General features: G+C 46.3%; 1 pseudogene; it reads right to left on the bottom strand.

Moving 5' to 3' along the window:
* Positions 1 to 403: 403 nt before the first annotated feature.
* Positions 404 to 1,045, bottom strand: LOC103256727 (annotated as a pseudogene).
* Positions 1,046 to 21,138: the final 20,093 nt, after the last annotated feature.

Raw genomic sequence — 21,138 nt, 5'->3', positions numbered from 1 at the left:
GAGCCCTCGTCTCTACAATAAAAAAAAATTAGCTGGGCTTGGTAGCATAAGCCTGTAGTTCTGGCTACTTGGAAGGCTGAGGTAGAAGGCTTGCTGGAGCCCAGCAGGTCAACACTGGGGTGGCAGTAAGTGTGCCGCTGCACTCCAGCCTGGGCGACAGAGTGAGACTCTGACTCAAAAAAAAAAAGTATTATCTACCTTTGGAAGATCTTAGGAAGCTAGCTTATTATTTTTAAGTTGTTTTTTTTCAAAGGAGCAATTGATCAATTTTTCTCATTATTCCTACATGAACTGTATGCCTGGGGAATCAAATAGTTGATGAAGGGAAGTTTCTCTCTCTCTTTTTTTCAATCAGGAAGCAAGATTTATTGATGGGGATGAAAAGCCAGCAGAGTGAAAGTCTTCATGAGTGCAGGGTCCGCCACCCATCCAGGGGGACACGATTGGGGATGTATTTGACCCCACAGTCATCTGGGATGAGCCGCTTCTCAGCCACCATGTCTTCAAATTCGTCTGCGTTAAACTTGGTAAAACCCCACTTCTTTGAGATGTGGATCTTCCGGCGGCCAGGGAACGTGAACTTGGCCCTATGTAGAGCCTCAGTCACATGCTCCTTGTTCTGCAGCTTGGTGTGGATTGACACGAGGACTTGGCCAGTGTGCACCCCGGCCACGGTGCCCTGGGGCTTCCCAAAGGCTCCTTGCATTCCTGTCTGGAGCCTGTCAGCCCCAGCACAGGACATCTTGTGGATGCCGATGACATGGAAGGGGTGGAGCCTCACTTGGATATGAAAGCTATCTTTGCCACAGCTTTTTACCATGTACTTGTTGGCACAAGTACAGGCAGCCTCCAAGGCTTCAGAGGTCAGCTGTCCATATTCATCCGACACCATGTGGCCACAGAGTGGGAACTCATCTACTTTTGCCTTCTTCTGCCCCAAGTCAAAGATGCGAACCTTGGCATCAGGGACACCTCAGCAGAAGCAAGATTTTGGGTATGACTTGTTCTTACAATACCAGTAACACTGGGCAGGGTGGTGGCCCATGGTGACACCAGGATCTTCAGTGGTGTGCCGAAGGAAAGGAGGGCGAGTTTCTCTTTATAAAAGTGTTTCAGTCGACTCAGGGGCTCAGCCTGTCATCCCGCGCCTTTGGGAGGCTGAGGTGAGTGGATGGCCTGAGCCCGCGGGTTCGAGACCCGCCTGGGCAGCGAGACCTCATCTCTACCATAAATCAAAAAATCAGCCGGGCGTGGTAGCGCGTGCCTGTAATTCCGGCTACTTGGAAGGCTGAGGCGGAAGGATCGCCGGAGCCCAGCAGGTCGAGGCTGCGGTGGCCGGGAGCGGCCACTGCACTCCAGTCTGAGCGACAGAGTGAGACTCCAACTCAAAAAAAACAAAAACAAACAAACAAAAAAAGGGTTTCAGTTCGTAAAATGAAGAGAAGATAATAGACTATCACTATTTTGCAGAGGAATGAATGGATTTAGGTAATTCATTAATGGCCGCTATAAACAACCAGATAACCAGACAATTTCTATCTTGTGATAAACATATACAGAAGCACATATGAATTATCCTAAAACAACCCCCCCAAAGCAAAGAAACAAAACCAGAACAAGACCCTAATTCAACGAAGCTTTCATCTAGTTATATCTAATTAGGAAATATAGAGGACAAAACAATATGTTAAATGACACCATAGAGATGCGATCAGCAACATTCAGATTGTGGAATATTCTCAAGATAAATTAACTGTTTTCTTCAACAAATAAGTTACCAAAAAACGGAGAAGGCATCTATCAGCTCAAAGACATCTTTGAACACCCGTCAACGAGTACAACATATGAGCATGGTTCAAACTGTACGGAAAGGATTTGTGAGATAATTGGCAGGGGTGGGGGAATTCAAATGGAAAATTTTCTAATAATGGTATTGTGATCACATTTTGCTTTTTCCTATTCTTGAGAAATACATACATGTAGAAATACTTCAAAAGAAATGATAGGATGTCTGGATTTTCTTCAGAGCGATCTGATGGGAAGAGGGAGTGAATGGGGTGTAGATGGAATGAGATTGGCCAAGAGTTGCTGCTTGTTGAAACTGGGAGATGGACACATGTTGATTCATCACACTACTCTCTACTTTGCAAATGTTGAATTTTCCATGATAAGAAGATAAAGAAACAGCATAAAATTAAATAAAGGAATAATAGTCTCCTATGTCTGCCCTCTTTCCCTGCCTGCGTATGTGATGATTTTTATTTCTGGAACACCTTATTCCAAGGATCCTATAAACAGTAGAAGATGGCCAATGTAGAACTAAGGAAGAGAGGTGAGAAAGTAACATGATGATTCTACATTGAGTGCCATGCGCTCTCATAATCAGACACTTCGAGGGTAATAAAGGTGTGTGTGAGTGTGTGAGTGTGTGTGTGTATGTGTGTGTGTGTGTGTGTGTGTTCTAAAGTCCTGGGACATGAGCATCTTCCTTGGGTCACTAGCTAAACCCTCCCAGCCAGTAGGGAGGAGAGTGCTCTCAGTTGCACTCACCATGCAGAAAGGGTATCTTTTCTCCTCTGGATCTCCCCCTGCTTTAAGAAGGGATTTAAGAAATCCTAAAGGTCAAGGTAGCCATCCCCTGTCCCTATTTTGGCAAGTTTTAAACTTGCACCCAAAGAAATACCATGTGATGCAAAAAACCTAAGATGATGTATGTATCTTTGAGAAGACCTTTTTAAAAAATTTTATTATAAAGTATTCCATGCTCTTGGATAGGAAGAATCAACATTGTTAAGATGTCCATCCCACCAAAGGCAATCTACAGATTCAACACAATACCCATTAAGCTACTAATATCGTTCTTCTCAGACCTGGAAATGACAATACAGAAATTCATATGGAAACATAAACGACCACGAATAGCCAAAACAATCCTTAGCAAAAGAAACAAAGCAGGAGGTATCACACTTCCAGACTTCAAACTTTACTATAAGGCTACAGTAATCAAAATAGCCTGGTATTGGTACAAGAACAGGCACAAAGACCAATGGAACAGGATGGAGATTCTGGAAGCAAAGCCTCAATTCCTCATCCAACTTGTCTTTGACGAAACCTCCAACAACAACCACTGGGAAGAGGAGAACCTATTCAGTAAATGGTGCTGGGAAAACTGGCTGACCACATGCAGAAGATTGAAACAGGACCCCTACCTATCACCATACACAAAAATTAACTCTAAATGAATCAAAGACCTGAATGTAAAACCTCAAACTATAAGAATCTTAGACAACTCAGGAGACATCCTCATGAAAATTGAAACTGTGAACCAATTCCTATTCAGAGCCCTAAAGGCCAATACCTTAAGAAACAAAATAGACAAGGGGACCTCATCAGATTAATGAGCTTCTGCAAAGCCAAAGGAACCATCAAGAGAGCAGGGAGACAGCCCACAGAATGGGAAAATATTTTTGCCAACTGTTTATCCGACAAAGGCCTAACATAACCTTTTAAAAAGGAGAAAGGTCAGAGAGACCCACAGTGGTGAAACAATCATCCGAGGTCATCTGCAGAGCCAACAAGCCCCGAGAACTAGAGCTCCAGACTATCATTTCTTAACCACATGTTGACAGTGGACTAAAAAAGTCTTATATGGAAATCGAGTTGAAACTATCTAGGATAGAGCCATAGTAGTGGTACTGCTGAACTAATTCTCCTTCTGCAGTGATTCTAAGTGACAACCCAAGGTTGGGAAGAGAACTTGGGTAGAGAAGAGAGCCAGGGGAAGAGATTTTTTTTCATTTTTTTGTGGCCGTTTCATTTTAAGGAAGCATTCTGAATTCCGCTGCTGATGTCAAAGAGGCTTTTGCCATCGGTCTCAGATAAATGCTTCATTCTGCTATGTACTGCTCCACTCCCTTTATTCTCTTCTTTAATTGAACCTGAATCGCGAGGGTGTTTTTAACACAATTGGTGAAAATTCAAGAGAGTTAATGCTGTGCCCTTGGGTTCATAAAAACCTTGCTTTTTCTTGGATGTGCTTCAACTCAGTGCAAATAAGAAAGCCCAGTATTTAGGATGACTATAGCTAACAGTAATATATTATGTAGCTTCAAACAGCTAGAAGGAGGATGCTGAAAGTTCTTAACAGAAATACATGGTACATATTTGAGGTGATGGATTTGCTAATTATCCTGGTTTGATCACGATACAACACTGCTATGCACCCCATGAATATGTAAGGCTTTTATTTGTTAGCTAAAAAATTAAACGGAAAAAGAAACCCAGGGATTAGTGAAGGAATGTTTGAACATTTGATTTGAGCCCCCTATCCCCAGAATTCACATTTAATTTATAAAGCAATGTCTCCCCCGGTTACCTTCATTTTAAAAGGCTTTCAAGTACCCATCTGCCAGCTTCACTGAGATGGGCTTCAAGAATGTGGGCCTGCAGCCTAGTCGGAACATTCTCTAAAATTCTTCCGTTCACCGAAACCATTGCTGTAGGAGTTCTAGCCTACCTTGGTTTGAAATCACTGCAGCTGAGGTCATTCTCAGCTGTGCCAGGTCCTGGAGTAGAGAAAGCCAGGAAAGGGGCACAGGGGAGGAAGTGTGAAAGCCGGAGCTGGAAGATCCCGGTCTGCCTGTGTCACACGGAGCCAACACATGCCTCTCCCTGCACGTTTTCATGTTCAGGAAATGAGATGATAGTCCAGCTGTATATTTTGGAAAAGGCAAAGCTGTGAAGACTGTATACAGATCAGCAATTTCCAGGGGTCAGAGGGAGAGAGGGATACATAAGAGGAACACAGGGGATGTCTAGGGCAGTGAAACTACACTGTACCACACTGTAATGGTGGATCCATGTCATTAGAAAGGGGAAACATCCATAGCCACAGAATGTGTGACACCAAGAGGGAACCCTAATGGACCCTGTGGAGTGTGGGTGGTGATGAGGTGTCAGTGCAAGTTCATCGGTGATAACAAATGCACCACTCTGGTGGGGTGACGAATGGGGACAGGTGCTATAAGGGAACTCTTTGTGCTTTCTGCTCAACTTTACTGTGAACCTAAAGCTGCTCTGAAAAGTAAAGCCCTTTTTTAAAGGAGAGGGTAGAAGCTGCCTGAACTATCTTCTAAGACTGCTGTGAAGTTCAATGAGATAAGTGATTCAAATGCTGGCTGAAATGGCCAGATAAATATATGTAGCGTGACTATGATTAAAAGTTGCCATAAGAGGTCCTATTCCAATTGATCCAAGGCATCGGAGGGACAAGCTGGGCTGGAAGGGGTGTAGGCCGGGTACGGCCCCTACCATTTATGCCTCCGGACTTTATGTGGAAAGCAACGTAACCCAAGGACTCGGCCGGAGGATGAACCCGCTGGAATTCACACAACCAAACGATAACTCGCTTTCGGAAGAGGTACATGCAGCACAGGGCCCCGTTAAAAAAATGCTTTCAGTGCCCTGATGCTTTGGGAATTCCTCTTTTTGAACAAGCTTCCAGAATCCTATTTTGGCCTTCTCAGATTACAGATTTAGTTTCTGGAAAGGGTCAAGGTATGATGAGTAAAATGTACCCCCAAAGGACTGAAAAGCAACAGAGAGCTGATGTTCTTGTTTGATTGTGAGAAATGAAAAGGAAACCATCCTTGCCAAACTGCATTCTGACTTGCCAGCAGAAAAACTGTCCCAAACCATGACATGCCACATACTATTTAATATCAACTTGCTTTGACATCAGCTTGTCCAGTTCCAATACAGGGCCACAGACAAATTGAAGAGTGACTCTGCCTGGACTCATGAATTTCAAAGACAAGACCACCAAATATTCAGCAACTCATTTGATTTGCAAATTCTTACCAATCTCTGCTTACTAACTTCTACCCTAGACAGCACCCAGTAAGTCATCTAGTCTCTAATACTCTGTACGTTTCTCCCTTACACTAAAACTTGGACAAGTTTGTGCTCTCACTGCTCAGTAAATGTAGTCAAACCATCCTGTGTGATCTGTGGGTTTCCTCATGGTCTTTGCATGGGCACTTCCACATTGGGCAGAGTTCAAGCATGTTTATGGATCTCTAAGTGTCTTCATGCTGATTTTCTCCTCTCTGGCTTCTTCACTTACAAACGTAGTCTGACTCTGTTCCTGCAGGCTTCTCTCAAGCAGGCAGCTTTAGGGTGTTATAGGATTTGGCCTGACAGTACTTCCCACTTAGGAATACGTGTGGTTTAACCTGAAGTCTTAGAAGACCAAAACTCAAATCAACATTCCAAGATCCCCATGGATAATTCCCCAAAGACAAAATTCCAGCTCTGGGAATAATGAGCCTGCATCTGGAATATGATCACAGGAGTTTAGAAAGTATAAAAAGAACCAGGAGAGTTGTCACTGCTGTTATTGAACTAAAGTACATTCTTACTCTTCACTTGTAGATGTTCAAATTCAGTCTGTCTGGGATGGGACTCAGGAACACGCATTTTTCATGACCACCCAGGGGGGGCCATAGTGGTTCTAAAGTATAATATTCTCAGCCAGAGACAGCTGCCTCTTGGGCTTCCTGTCAGCCCATTCCGGCTGGGTTCTCTTCTGGTGGGCTATCAGAGTGTGAGGCTTTGCTTTTTCAAGCGTCACAGTCTCAAAGTCCTTCCCAGTTGGTTCTGGTGGGGATACTGCCTTTCACAGAGGATGGAAGAACCAGCTTGTTCTGCCCATTTATGACTGAGGGGGACTCTGGGGCCCTCAGAGCACCACAAGTGGGACAAGCACGAGTTACTGGCTGAATCCCTTCACAACATCACGCCAGAGATCTTCTCTTGGTTCAGGTTGGGAATAGGTCTATCCACTCTGCGAAGAAATGGACCAGCTTTCTTCCAAAAAAAATGAGCGACCTTAACCAGCGTGAACTCCCTGGCAGCCAGCAGCCACTGCTGTGAGGCTTGACCCTCTCAGGTAAGAAACAAGATTTGCTTCATGCAGAACTCCAAAGGATGGCTCAGGAAGGAGATTCACTGTTGCCCCTCCAAAAAAGGAATGCCCCCTGCTCTGCTCTCTGATCCCCTACAGCCCCTCAGGCAGAGGGACTCAGGGTGAGTCAAGATGAGTCCTGGGCACTTGATGCTGGGAAGCTCTTTAGAGGCTTTGGCCTTCGAAGAGGAGGGTGGCCTCAGAGCTGTGCTTGAGAAAGAAAGGTTTTGGCAAGAGAGAGGCGGCCAGGGAGAGACCCCAGGCGCATAGGAGGCCAATGCCACAGCCCAGCAAGGGGCACTGGTCGCGGACTGTGCAGGAATGACAAGAGGGCGCGGTCTGTGCCTCTGCCTGGCCCCTGTGTCCCCAGATCCTCCTTGGCCCCGAACTGTGTTCTCCTTCCATGCCGGCCTGGCTGTCCCACTGAGGACCCGCTGACTGTGCTGACATCCCTGCTCCCAACGCAGCTCCACAGCCAGCCACCCAGGGCTGTGTCTGTCCTCCACAAACAGCTGAGCTCTCGGCCTTGGTCCTTGCTGTCTCAAAACCATGGACAGAACTTCAGACCCAACGGCTTATTCTAGCCAGTTGGTGGTGTGGGGCTGCTGTTTCTTCCAAGGCATGGGATGATTTGCACAGGTTTTCTGGATTGTTCTAACTAACCACCTCCTCTTGCTCTTGTCTTCTTTTTGTCACCAAAGGGTAGAGAAATGGATCTTGCCTGTTGCACACAAGAGGAAATGAAGATGGCACTTAAGAAAGAAAAATGATGAAAATTAATTGTCCTACTTCTGGACATGAGGAGAGAAAAAAATAGTTCATAAAGAGTGTTCCTTTTGATCAAAATGAAGAGGATTTTTCTCAGGGTAGATACTCCTAGAGCTTCCTTGATTAGGCAGAGACCGGAATAAAACAGTTCACTGAAGTGAGAAGCACTTACATGAAAAAAGTTTATTTCATGAAAGTTTTATTACATGAAAGAGCATAAGGGAGTTAAAGTGAAATCATATAATAAGACCTGATATTATAAGAAGAGCTGAGAGGGCTCCAGTTAGTGGCCAAGGGCTAGGGTTTACTATGTGATAGGCATGTGTTTGGTGGGTCATTATGTGTTATCATGTAAGTAAAGGCTCACTAAGAGTGTAAATACGTAGGCTTGAATAAGAGCTACAGCTAGTTCTAGGATTGTTAGTAATATAAGAATAATGAATGTTGTTGATGCTGCAATAGTATTAATTGATGATAGGACTAGGGTAGCCCCTCCAATTAAGTGTATGAGTAAGTGGCCCGCTGTAATGTTGGCGGTTAGTCGTACGGCTAGAGCTATTGGTTGAATAAAAAGACTAATTGTTTAGATAATAACTAGTATAGGAATCAGGGGAATAGGGGTTCCTTGTGGGAGAAAGTGGGCTAAGGATGCCTTGGTTTTGTGGCGGAAGCCGGTAACTACTGCTCCTGCTCATAAAGGAATTGCTATACCTAAATTTATTGATAACTGAGTAGTTGGTGTAAAGGAGTGGGGCAATAGGCCTAGTAAATTTGTGGATCCGATAAATAAAATTAGGGAAATTAATATTAGAGGTCAGGTTCAGCCTTTATTGTTGTGCATAGACATTATTTGTTTAAGTACTAGTTGGATCAGCCATTGCTGTAAAGAAATAAATTGGTTGTTGACTAGGCGGGTTGAGGTGGGAAATAAGATAATTGGAAATATAATAATTAGTATTACTACTGGTAGGCCTATTATTGTAGGGGTAATGAAAGAGGCAAATAAATTTTCGTTCATTTTAGTTCTCAAGGGGATTTAAACGTTTGTATTTTAATATTTATTAAGCTTGGATTAAGGGGATATACCAGTTTTGAAATATTTAGTTGAAATATTTAGTTGAAATAAAATGAAAAGTGTTAGTGTTGCGGCTAAAATAGTAATAAATCATGTTGATGTGTTTAGTTGGGGCATTTCACTGTGGAAAGATTAATACTTTCAGTCTTTAACTTAAAAGGTTAATGCTGTATAAGCTTCACAGTGTAAATTAAGTTATTGATGTTGATCAACCTTCAAAATATTTTAGTGGTACTAATTCTAGGACAATGGGCATGAAGCTGTGGTTGGACTCGCAAATTTCTGAGCACTGACCATAATAGAGGCCTGGTCGGGTTGATGTGAGTGTAGTTTGGTTGAGGCGTCCAGGAATGGCATCAGTTTTTAAGCCTAAGGAGGGTACAGCTCATGAATGAAGAACATCTTCTGATGAGATTAATATTCGAATTGGTATTTCTATGGGTAGAACTACGCGGTTGTCAACTTCTAGTAGTCGAAGTTCTCCTGGTTTGAGGTCTGTTGTGGGGATTATATAGGAATCGAAGTTTAGATCTTCATAGTCAGTATATTCATAGCTTCAGTATCATTGATGTCCTATAGTTTTGACGGTTAAAAATGGGTTGTTGATTTCGTCTATTATGTAAAGGATACGTAGGGAAGGAAGGGCAATTAAGATAAGGATAATAGCTGGCAGGATGGTTCATACTGTCTCTACTTCTTGGGCAACTATTGTGCTTGTGTGAGTTAATTTGGTTGTTAGCATTAGGGTAATAATATAAAGTACTAATGAGCTAGTTAGGAAAACGATTATCAGGGTATGGTCGTGAAAATGAAGTAATTCTTCTATAATAGGGGAGGTGGCATCTTGAAAGCCTAATTGGAAAGGATGTGCCATAAAAATACACAGGGGTTTAACCTGTAATCTAACTTTGACAAAGTTATGTAATAATTTTTATTAGTACTTTGTTATGAAGAAAGACATAGTGGTTATGGAGTTGGCTTGAAACCAATTTTAGGGGGTTCAATTCCTTCCTTTCTTGTAATAGGTTATACTTTTATGTAGGTAGGTTCTTCAAATGTGTGATAAGGTGGGGGGCTGCCGTGAAGTCATTCAAGGTTTGTAGCAGGTAGTTCAACTGCTAACACCTCTCGTTTTGAAGCGAAGGCCTCTCAAATTATGAAAACTATTAGTATAACTGCGGTAAGAGAGATAAATGAGCCTATAGAGGAGATGGTATTTCATATAGTATATGTGTCAGGGTAATCTGAGTATCGTCGGGGCATACCTGATAATCCAAGGAAATGTTGAGGAAAAAAGGTTAGGTTAACTCCTACAAATATAATTGCGAAATGGGTTTTGGTTCATGTTGAATGAAGGGTAAATCCTGAGAATAAGGGGAATCAGTGGACGAAACCTCCTATAATTGCGAATACTGCTCCTATGGATAAGACATAGTGAAAATGTGCTACTACATAGTAGGTGTCGTGAAGGACAATATCAAGTGAGGAATTGGCAAGGACAATCCCGGTTAGACCTCCAACGGTAAATAGAAAGATGAAGCCTAGGGCTCATAATATAGCGGGAGATCATTTAATGTACAGTGTAATGTAATGAACAGTGTAACTATGGTGACAGCCCCACTCAAGATATGGAAACTGAATTCCTGTTTCTGAGCCTAAGAAAATTCTGAAATTCAAGGAAGATCTCTAAAAAATATAGGACGGTGAGCAGCAGCAAACCTGCCTACAAGTCCACTAGTGTGTCAGGTGACAAGATGTCTCCGATCCCCCTTCCTGTCTCCATGGAAACTGAACTCTTTGGTGGCTGTGGGTCTCAGCCTTCTCTCTCTCATTCCCTACCCAGCACTCCCAGTTAGTGTCCTTGGTGGTGCCACGTCTCCCTGGTGAAATCTCTTACCGTGGGGCTTAGGTGAAGAACACTGCCCTGGGTGAGAGGGTGTTGAGCTGCTCCAAGAATCAAGTTGGTAGGAACCTTGCTGATGACTTTTCAAACATTTCCCAAGATTTCCCATTTACAAAGGGGGCCTGAAGGCTCCTGGTTGTGTATAGTTGGGGTTTTCTCCAGTGGTGTGGTTTCTGCAGGCTATGAGGAGTGAGTTTGTGCACATGCGTGGAGTTCATATACATACACAGTGAGGGTGAAATCTGTTTCAGCACCTGGCAACTGTGTGGCCTCGTGGCTTCTCCGAATCTCTGCCTTCTTCATTGCAAAATGCAAATTATACCCACCTTTCTCACAGAGACAAGGGATTGATAATACTGTGTCGGTGATGCACAAACACAAAACCATGCCTGGGTCATAGCAGGTGCTCAATAAATAGCAGCCATGGTTTTCATTATCCACCCAAAGTCGGCAAAACCGCCAGCTTTCTGATCCATTGATGCAAGGGCAGGTGGTCATAAAGTAACAGAAGGAAGGCTGGAGTGAAGGGGACAGGAGGCTATGAGCTTGGTCTCCACGGGGTCCGTTGGGGGGGCTGCTTGATTATTCTCGGGGTGTACATGGTGCCTCCCTTTATTGATCCCACATCTTTGGCTCAGGCCTGCAGTGAAGTGGCAAAGCCAGTGGCCACCCAGAGGCTGCCATCCCAGGGACAAAGCATTCTCCACGGCACCACACCCGCGGGAACACAGGACTTCCATGTAAGGTTGTCCAGGTTGTGCCTGCACTGGGGTGCACCAGGGTGAGGGCTGCCTGGGGGCTGGAAGAGACTTCTAGTTCTAACGATCAGGGGGCCCTTTCCCCACTGTGCAAAGAGGTACTGTGGGGTACACCTGGGCACATTTTCTGGTGTCCAGAGGAGGAATTCGCTCCCAAGCTCTTCTCACTCTCGAATCAAACTAACTTTTCAGAGAGAACAGAAAACCCTTGTCCTCCATAGAGACTTGGGCTCTTAATGTAAGGCAAAACTTCTCTACACTCCCACTGAAGGAGTTCAAGTGGCCTGGGGGTGACTGGACTTCCTTGAGGCAGGGGCTGTGGTCAGAATGGCCCACCACATAACAGGCAAAAGTTATTTAAAGCCCTGCGTTTTATTCTACAATTCCCAAGGATTTTGCACTCTGATCCTTACTATTACTGCTTGTGTTTTCACAATACATCCTCTATTCTCCTCAAATCTGGAGCCATGCTTAGTGTTTTTTCCCCTCACCCCTGGTTCTCCACTCCGTGACCCCAGAGGTTTTATGTACCTCAGTCTGTGAAATGAGAGTGCAACCATGCAAGAGGTAGAAGGGGATAGTGTTTAAGGGCAAAGACCCTGCAGCCAGGCTGCCTGGCTCAGATTCTGGCTCTCCTCCTTCCCAGCTCTGTGACGTTGGGTAAGCCACTCCGGGCCTGTCGCTCATGTGTAATGCTGGGATGATAGTAAGAGTAACTACCTCTTAGGGCTTGTATAAGGGCCAGATGTGTTAATATACACAAAGTGCTTAGAATAACATCTGGCATGGAATAACCCTACATAAGTATTTGATATTTTCATGATGGTCATTCATGAGTTTTCAAGTAGGAGCTGGAAAGCACCGCTTCTGTTCCAGCCCCTGTACCAGCTCTTAACGTAATCGTGGATGATAACTCCATCCCTTGGTAGGCTGGAGATCAGAACCCCCAGCTAATGGGGCACAGCGCTAAAAAGCATGAGAAATGATTGCTTGGGGGAAATCTGAATAAGATCTATAGTCTAGTTAATTGTGCTTTATCAGTGACAAATTCCTGGTTTTAATTTCTTTCTGTCATTAAATGCATGTTACCACTGGGGGAAGCTGGAGGAAGGGTGCATGAGGTCTTGCTCTACTATTTTTGCATCCTGTGAGATGAAAATTACAGTCACCCGTCCCATAATGACATTTTGGTCAACAATGGACCTCACGTACGACGACGATCCCATAAGATTATAGTGGAGCTGAAAAATTCTTTTCAAAATAGTGACTTTGTAGCCATTGTTGTAACATTCTAGAGCAGCGTGTTACCTTTTCTATGTTTAGATCACAAATACCACGGTGTTATAATTACCTGCAGAATTGAATTCAGCGCAGTCACAGGCTGCACGGGTTTGTGGCTTAGGGCAACAGGCTGTACCCTGTAGCCTACGCGTGTAGTGGGCTGTAGCAGCTGGGTGTGTGTAAGGACACTCTAGGATGTCCACACCATGAGGAAATGGCTTAATGACACTTTACTCAGCACCTATCCTCATCAATAAGGGATGCATGAGGTCTGATAATTAAGCTTGTGAACTCATACCTCATTGCTGGAGATCCTCACTACGGTCACCTACAAAGACTCCCCTTGGGAAGCTACGCGCTGACACCGGCACCTAGTGCAGCCGTCAAAGCAATTTTGGAACTCTTTTTCTGGAATGGCCATCAGAGCTGTTGCTGTATTACCCTTGATGTCCCGAATGTTGTCAAAATGTCTTCCTTTCAAAATGTCCTTCATCTTCGGGTAAACAAAAAAGTCATCGGGGACCAGATCAGGTGAGTAGGGAGGATGTTTCAATGCAGTTATTTGTTTACTGGCTACAAATTCCCTCACAGACAGTGCTGAGTGAGCTGGTGCCTTGTCACGATGTAAGAGCTCCTATGGGACCATTTATGCACACGCCTTTCTCATGCCAAGATTTTCAGTGCAGATTTTCCTAACTGTTTCTCTGTTGATGTTTGTTTGCTCTGCTATGCTTCTCATAGTCAGTCAATAATTTCGACACACAATTCGATGAATTTCTGCAATGCTTTCATCAGTTCTGCTTGTTACTGGCCTTCCTGACCTCTCATCAGTGATGCTTTCTCTCCCTTCAGATAAATGTTTAATCCTTTTGTACACTACCGTTCTTTCTTCATGGCATTATCACCATAAACTTGGACTAACATGTCCTTGATTCCACTTCCACTCTTGCCAAGTTTAACAAGAAATTTAATGTTTGTTCATTGCTCTGATTCAAACTCCGACATTCTTGTGACAGCGCACAAAACACGCAACAACATAATGAATGCCACTCAGCAAGACACCATCACATGTCGACACCAACACAGCTGTGAAACCCTGATATACCAAGGTTATGAAACCTTACCAAGTTGCTTGTTCAGTGTTGCCCACATAAGCACTCGGTGGCAAGTTCGCGAACTCAATGATCAGACCTCGTATGACAGTATTTCAAGATAAGTAGTTAAAGAATGTGGATGTGCTCTTGGGTTTGTGGCACTGACCACATTGCAAGGCATCCTGAGATTTCAACTCAGGAACTAGCTAGCAGAGTGGGTAGGAGTCTGGACTGGGTATTAGGAAGAAGCCGGGACTGTGACCCGCTGGGAGCTGGAGGTCAGGAAAAGTGAGGACACAGAAATACATGCAAGCAACAGTCAGATGCTGAGCTGTGTGAAAGGCAGTCGTCAGTTCCCGGGGTTAGGTAAGAGGAGGTGTGGGGGTGGGGGAGGTGAATCCACAAGTACAAGGTGGAGGGTGACACAAGCATTTCGGGAAGTGAGATTTCTAAGCCTGCAAGTGAGTTTTACTATTTGCCCAAGGGCAGATGGGAACCTCTATCACAGGTGAGTCAGGTAGGACCCAGGGTAAGTTGGCATCGGACACAGGATGATCAGTTCATCCCCTCGACAGCACAGCCATCCAACTGTCTGAATGAATCTTAGATTGATTCCATAACTCAATAAATACTTATTCAGAGCCTGCTGGACAGTCCAGGCAGGGAAGTGACAGAGGAGGGTCTGCTCTCCCAGAGCGTCCCTTTTGCAAGGGGTGTCTGGAACACACACACAACAAGAGTGCTGAGAAGACAGCAAGGCGTGATCATGGGACACCGAGCACCTGGGGGACTTCAGATTGAAAGGTCAGGGGAATCTCCACGGAGAAGGAGGTTTCTAAGTTGGCATTGAGTGACAGGAAGACACATCTCTAAGGTTCCTCATGGAGATAAGCATTTACCCCAAGCAGAGGGTACAGTAGGTGCCTTGCCCAGATGGGCACAACTCCACATCAGGGACCAGAGACAAGGCCAGCAGGCAGGCGCACTCTGGGCCAGGCTGGGGGAAGCAGAGGAGGTAAAGGGTGCTGGAGGCAGGGAAGAGAGTTTGGACCAAGAGCTTTTAGGGAAGCTTTGTCAACCCCAGCACTATTGACTCAATAAATTCCCTGTTGGGGGTGGGGGCTTTCCCTTGCGCCGCAGAATATTCAGCAGCATCCTGACCTCTACCACTAGGTGTCAGTAGCGACTCTCCCAAATTGTGATAACCAAAATTGTCCCCAGACACTGCGAAACGTCCCATAGAGGGCCCAAATCACTCCCCTCCTTCCTTGTTAAGAACTCCATCATGATAGTATCACTTGTCTTGGGGTATTCACTAAAACAAAACAAAACAAAAACTATAATTTATCAGGCTCCTTCCTTGAAGGTTTGATGCGGTGGACTTGGAAGCCAGGAATTCGTATTTAATAATTATCCAGGGACATCTTGACATCAGAGAAGTTTGGAAAACACTGCTTCAGAGCAGAGGTTCTCAGAGTGTGGTCCCTAAACTTGCAGCACCAGTGTTACCTGGGAAATTTAGAAAATGGAAAATTCTCAGGCTTCTCTCCAGGCCTCCAGAATCAGAAATTCTAAGGGTGGGGACCAGCAATCTGTGCTGCAACAAGCCCCCTAGGGGATTCTGAGGCAGGAGAGAGCTGCTGCTCTAGTCATTTGGTCTTGTTTCTAAAGGAATGGTAGTCATGAAGTCTTCTAGCAGGGTGGTTTGGATGGCCAGTGGAACACACATGTCGTTAACTGAATAGCACATGCTCGTATTCAACAGATATTTTCTGCATGAAGAAGTGGCCAGCATTGCCTTCCTGGTGACTAAAATGCTGGTTTGGACTCAAGTAGAGGTTGAGGGAAGACAGTGGGGAGTAGTAGATCCGGAGAGCACAGACCTTTGCCCAGCACCTCTAGGGACAACCTCTGGCACCGTCCAGGCTGGAGGAGCAAGGGTAGCAGTCCCTGGCTGCCGAACGCCCTGGAATCAAGAGTCTACCTGGCCACCCTGGGGGAGGCCATCTGACCCAGTGTGTGAGGTAAACTGAGACTCATAGGGCAGGACTTGGACCTCTGGCCTGCTTGACACTTAGTAGTTCCTGGGCGTGGAAGCTGACCATGAACTTGCAAACTCCTCAGGACAAAGAAAATTTAGAGGTAAGAAAAATAGTGGCAGCAAGAATCTGATGTTCCTCACAGTGGTTGGTATTGTAGAATTTTGCCAAAAGAAAAAGATACCTGTCTTTTTGCTTGAGGTCAGTTTTCATTCACTTGAAGGCTTGGCCCTGTGCAAAGGGAGGTGGAGGCTTCTCTCCACTGTCATTTCTTTTAAGAGTGTAGCTTCCACAAGCCGAGCCTTAGAGCCATAGAAGCCAGATGAGGCAAAGAAGGTTTTCCTTCCTCTGGAGGCTTTGGAGAGAGCTCGGCCTAACTGACACTTTGATTTCTATCTCCTGGCCTCCAGAATTGCAAGAGAAGAGTTTTGGTTGTTTTAAGCCACCCCGTTAGTGGCACTTTGTTAGAGCAGCCCTAAGAATCCAATATACCCGTTCTGTATTCTGTGACTAAAAGGTACTGCAGGAGGTAGGGGCAGCTGGTGTTTTGAGTCTGTTTCTCAGCATGAGCTTGACAGGCCACCTACTTCAAAATGATCTGGAATGTGTATGCAAAACGCAGACTCCAGGGACCCAGCCCTGCTGCCCACAGCTGGAATCTCGGAGGGTCCAGCCCTGAAAAGTCCCTTTATTACAGGCTTTCCAGGTGATTTTTATATACACCATGGTCTGAGAAGAGCTACTAAAGAGTCTGAATCTCATTCCCACAGATCTTGTGGGAAATTCAAGCTTATTAATTTCCTTAGGGACCATTTGAGCCAGGTGATTTTGTTTGAACTAACTAAGCCCGTGAGAGACTGATTCTCACTTAAGAAGTACATGGGGAGCCGGGGTCAGTGGCTCAGCCTGTAATCCCGCGCCTTGGGAGGCTGAGATGAGTGGATTGCCCGAGCCCGCGGGTTCGAGACTCACCTGGGCCACTTGGCGAGACCTCATCTCTACAATAAATCAAAAAATTAGCCGGACATGGTAGTGCGCGCCTGTAGTTCCAGCTACTCGGAAGGCTGAGGCGGAAGGATCGCCGGAGCCCAGCAGGTCGAGGCTGTGGTGGCTGGGAGCGGCCACTGCGCTCCAGTCTGGGCGACAGAGTGAGACTCCAACTCAAAAAAAAAAAAAATAGTACATGGGAGGAGCTGATTGTTAAATGCCAGTACTGGCAGGCACTCTAGAATCTTTGTAGACATAAAGCATTAACTCACCACAGAGTGTCAGTCAGTACAAGGCAGGCACTAGAAATCCTTATGTGATGGATGAAGAAATGGAGATTTATTAGAGAAGCTAGCCAAGTTGCCCAAGACCACAAGAGCTGGAAAGTTCATGGAACTGGATTTGAACCCAAAGCCTCCTAGTTAACAGACCCCTGGGCTTCCTGTTGCGCTTCCCTGCAACTCTGGGTGTCCAAGGGCCTCCTAGCCATCAGTTTCTCATCTCCTCAGCAGCCTAGACAATGTGGGATTGCTTCGTCTGCCCAGCTCACCAGTCTTTAAGCGCAAACACGCTGGAGCCTGGACTACTAAGCCAGTCTGGACCCCGAATCCACCAACCTCAAGTGCTGATGAGGCAAGAATGGGCTGTCCCCTCCCTGCTTGCTTTCTCTGACAAATATTATTCAGTTCTCCTGAACAATACGCACCAGGCCCCAGCACAGTAGCTGCGGCGCTGTCATTAGTGTGGATCAGTCATCAGTGTTCTAGTTTGTTCTTTCCTGACTATGAATTGGATGCCTGCTCTGTGCTAAGCTCTCTTCTTGATTCTGTAGCCCAAACTGGACACGGCCATGCAAGATCTTTACACCTACCTCAACAAACCATCACATCACTTAGCCCCATTGTGCAAAACCCTCAAAAGCCATCATTTTTGTCCCAGCCGCACATTAGATTCGCTAGAGGAGCTTTGAAAAATCCCCACGCGCAGGCTGTGTCCCAAACCAATTTTGCTAGACCCTCTGGGACTGGGGCCCGAGCACCAGGACCCTTCAAAGCTCCCTTGGTGGTCCCAGTCTGCAGAATCCCCTGAAGGGCTCGTCACAACCAGATCATCAGACCCCACCCAAGGCTTCTGATTCCGGAGGTCTGAAGTGAGGCCTGGGAATGTGCATTTCTCACAAGTTCTGAGGTGCTGCTGCTTCTGGTGGTTCAAGAATCAAGTTTTGAGAACCCCTGGGTTGGGGCAAGTGAGCAGAATGAGGAGGGAGATGCAGGACAGACTCTCACAGCTGTGAGATGCTTGACCCATTTCTATTATCACAGGATGTCTGGAAATTTCTTTTAAGTGAGCTAACGGTGAGGCTGCAAATTAAATTTCTGAACTGTACTCTTGGCTTCACCCAACAAGATAGCTATGTCTTGCCAAGATCCTGAGAGACTGACTGTCCCCACTTCAGGGCTATATCAAAGTGACTTGGAAGGACAGGAAATTGCTTTAGTGCAATGGTAAGTACTTTTTGTAAATGTGCTTCTTTGAGCTCTCCCTGAATCCACAGCTAGGTTGGGTCAGGCAACCTGGTCCTTGTTTCTGCTATTTGGGAGCCAAATGTCATTTGCAGCTCTGCGCCTTGGGTAGCTTTTGGTCTCTATGTGCTGTGGACTCTGCACTTAGAAAGCTGAATCCTGGGGCCCAAGGGGTCCTGGGAGCAGGCCTGTGCTCAGGCCTGCCACGGGGGTCGGATACCTCAGCGAGACGAATCACTTGCTTTGATGCCCAGGAAGTAGGTGGCACCTAGGAGGGGTCTCCCCAGGACACTTGGGGCTGTCTTGGGTTAGAATGGGACTTCATCTCCTGGGGTCTGCCTGGCAGAAAGTGGTCTGACCATCAAGGAGCCTGACCCACCGAGGACATCTGGTCAGAATATGTGCTGCAGTGGTGGAAATCTCACTGCTACAGTGGCTTCAGCTCCTACTTGGGAGGCAGCATGGGGAGGCAGAAGTAGCTGTTTATGTTGTCAGCTAGGTCAAGATCAAGGCCAGGCTCCTTCTCCGACCTGCCAGTGACTTAACCTTTCTGAGCTGCTGCGTTCCCCTCTGCAATGGGACAGATCACCCACATCACAGGTTCTAGTAAAGAATGAAATGAGACAGTAATTCATGTAAGTCTCCAAGCACAGTGCCCAGCACAGAGGTCTTCATGGCTGGTTGCTTGTAAGGTTCTGTTCTTTTGACCTGTCTCAGGGTGGCAAGCTGAGAAAGTGGAGCTGGAGACGACGTCTAAAGGCTTAAGATGTCCCCCCGTGGAAGAATGTGTCCCCAGATACTTCCATTGGAACATGATGAGGCCAGCAGCCTCTGAGCCTGGACTCTCCATAGAGTAGGCACTGGGCTGCCTCCTGCAGTGGGACCACAGGCCCTGTGGGTGACGAGGTATTACTGTCCAGAGCATTACTCTTGGGCAGTCACAGTCAGGAACTCCCAGGAAACCAGCAAAGTTTCCAGGCAGAGGCCAGTATACCTCTCTGACTACCTCTTGTGACACACTTAGAGAATGTCAGAGCCTAGAGGACCGGACAGGGAAACTGAGGCCCGGAGACAGGGATGGTTTGCCCACGGTCATGCTGCTCATGGTCTGCAGAGCTGGGGTAAGGACTCAGGCCACCTTACTATAACCCCTACACTGAAATTGTTAATTCTGTATGTCAGCTAGACTAGGCAAGAGATGCCCAGATAGTGGGTAAAACATTGTTTGTGGTGTGTCTGTGAGGATGTTTCTGGAAGAGATGAGCCTTTGAATTGGTAGACTTAGCAAAGAAGATCCTCCCTCATCAATGTGAGTGGGCATGATACAATCCACGGAGATCTGGAATCGAACAAAAATGCAGAGGAAGGGCGAAGTTGCTGTCTTTTCTTGAGCTGAGACACCCATCTTCTTCTGACTTTGGATATTGGAGTTCCCGGTTCTGAGGTCTTTGGCCTCATACTGGGAGTTACGCTACCAGCTCCCTTGGCTCTCAGGCCTTTGTATTTGAACTGAATTACATCATCCCTAATTTCCTGGTTCTCTAGCTTGTGGACAGCCAGATCCTTGGACTTCTCGGCCTCCATAACCACCTAAGCCAATTCCCATAATAAACCTCCTTTTATATACGTCTACATATATATGTATACATCCTATTGGTTCTGTCTCTCTGGAGAACCCTGATGAATATGTACACTAGCTTGCAGACACATCTGAGGTACCACCCCCTGTTAGCATGCCTCCTGGGGGAGACCTCCTAACTAGGGCCTGTCTACAGTGGTGTCCACACTGGCTGTAGCTAGGGATCACGATCCAGAATAGATACCTGGCCAAAGCCAAGGCAGCCTAAAATTTCTCTCCTGGGAGCTGGAACACGGGGAAGAGATACAGAGCCTGGGGCTGTTTGGGGAAGAGCGTCATCCCTGAGTCATGCAGCAGGTGGTCCCCACAATTGTCCCCCTCCTGAGACTGTCCAACCATTCCATGTATTCCATGAAATCCCTTGGGTCCTCTCTGTAGAATTCCTTCATGTTTAAGGCAGCGGGAACTCCAACCCCAGGTCCCTGGGTGCTGCATATGTAGGGGCCGTGCACAAGCCTTTCCTGAGCCAGGGAAGGCGGGTAGGGTAGGTGTGCCTCTCCCTCGTATCACCCTGTGGCTCGGTGAGGAAGGGGCGTGATGACCCGAGCTCTCACAGCAGGTGGGGCTGGGGTTGTTTGGTCGTGTGTCTGCTCTGGCCTAGAGGGGGTTTCCACAGGTGGCTTTCCTCTTCACAGCTAGGTTCCTGAGACCGCAAAGCCACCTCTCTGACCCAGAGGTCTCACTGCTCCACTGGGCATGGTAAATGCCATCTTGACCCCTGCGTTTCCTGGCAGACAGTCAGCAGCAGAATCATAACCACTGTACTCTAAGTGCCAAGAGGCATTAGCAGTCATGCTGTAAATACTGGTGACCCTCTGGCAAGCCGTCCTGTCCTGCCCAACTTGGAACGACTGCTCAGAGATGCTCTCTGCTGTGTGACTTTTGGCTGGTTTGAGCACCATCCTGCCCCTCCACCTCATTAGTCCCAGGAAAATGGATGAAAACTCTGGAGGTGAACAGAGAAGTGCCTGCAACTGGCTGTAGGAGCCATGTGCCATGTCAGCGGGGGTCTGGAGACCTCAGCCACGTGCACCCTGAGGGAACATCCCCGGTCACCACAGTTTCCCTGAGAAGCTCAGTGACATGAAGCCGGCAGTAAATCTCTAA

This window comes from Carlito syrichta, unplaced genomic scaffold (assembly GCF_000164805.1).
Source record: "Carlito syrichta isolate Samal-C Ts95f unplaced genomic scaffold, Tarsius_syrichta-2.0.1 Scaffold294983, whole genome shotgun sequence".
In the NCBI taxonomy this organism is placed as follows: Eukaryota; Metazoa; Chordata; class Mammalia; order Primates; family Tarsiidae; genus Carlito; species Carlito syrichta.
This window is presented reverse-complemented; position numbering and strand designations above follow the sequence as displayed.